Source organism: Etheostoma spectabile, chromosome 16 (genome assembly GCF_008692095.1).
Source record: "Etheostoma spectabile isolate EspeVRDwgs_2016 chromosome 16, UIUC_Espe_1.0, whole genome shotgun sequence".
NCBI classification, from domain to species: Eukaryota; Metazoa; Chordata; class Actinopteri; order Perciformes; family Percidae; genus Etheostoma; species Etheostoma spectabile.
Window position 1 is genome coordinate 10,552,048 of NC_045748.1, and position 1,202 is coordinate 10,553,249.

Sequence of the window (1,202 nt, forward strand, 5' to 3'; positions counted from 1 at the left end):
GGTGGTATCTTTGAAGAACATTGTCTAGAGTGGGATTGTGTCTGAACTGGTTCAAATGTTTCTGCGAGCGGTGTTAGATTAAAAGTCACAGGGTGACCAGAGTCTTTATTATATATCCTTTTGGCCATCATGAATATTTGTCCCACATTTCATGGTAATCCATCCAAGAGTTGTTAGGGTATTTCAGCCTGGACCCAGACAGACATCCCTGTGTCTAAATTTCTCGAGTATAAGTCGCTGAGTTAGTCAAACAACTCCACAGTGTCAAAGCCCCAGGGACTGATGAGATCTGTCCAGAAATGCTGAAAGCTCTGGGTGTGGGGGTGCTGTCTTAGATGGCACACCTCTTCAACATTGTGTGGAAGTTTGGGACCTAAGGAGTGGCAGACCAGGGTGGTGGTTCCCCTCTTCAAAAGGGGGACCAGAGGGTGTGTGCCAATTACAGGGGTCTCACACCTCTCAGCCTCCCTGGTAAAGTCTACTCCAAGGTGCTGGAAAGGAGGGCTCCCTGCTGGAGCTGCTGCCCCCGCGACCTGACCCCGGATAAGTGGATGAAGATGGATGGATGGATGGTTGGCATCCACATGTAAACCGAACCACGTTACATCTCACCAAAAATTCAATATTATACTTAACTCTTTCTCTGATAATCTCTCACAATATGGAATAAATTCACCCCGAATTTAAATTAGGTTAGATAACAACTGCCTTCCATGTAACTCGATGCTAAATATTCTTTCAGTTTAAGGTGAAATATTAGTGGGGTTTTCTTTTTTGAATTTAACCTTGGTCTTAGTTGTAGTCCTGGGCTTAGTTTAGTTTCCTTCTGTGTGAGGAGAGAAATAGCATTCATTCCTGCTCAGTCCTGTCCAATTGCTGTGGTATTGGACATTTCATGGGGCAGGCCTGGCTTGGACCTCATGTGTTTGGCAGGACGTGGAGGAATGAATATGCTATTGTTAACAGCTCTCTGCTCCATCTTCTTCCTCTGGCTGGCAGAGGCTCCTGCACCTCTGCACTGACATGTCGTTTTCAAGGTGTGTCTGGGGAGATTTAACTATGATCCACAAACATAATGGCAACAAAAGAGCGTCGCAGCGCTGCCAGACAAAACTGCTTATTTAAAGTATGTTCTAACAAGTGAGCATGCTAATTTTGCTCCTGTGTAATATATTGAGAGATTATTGTTCACAGAGGGGGGG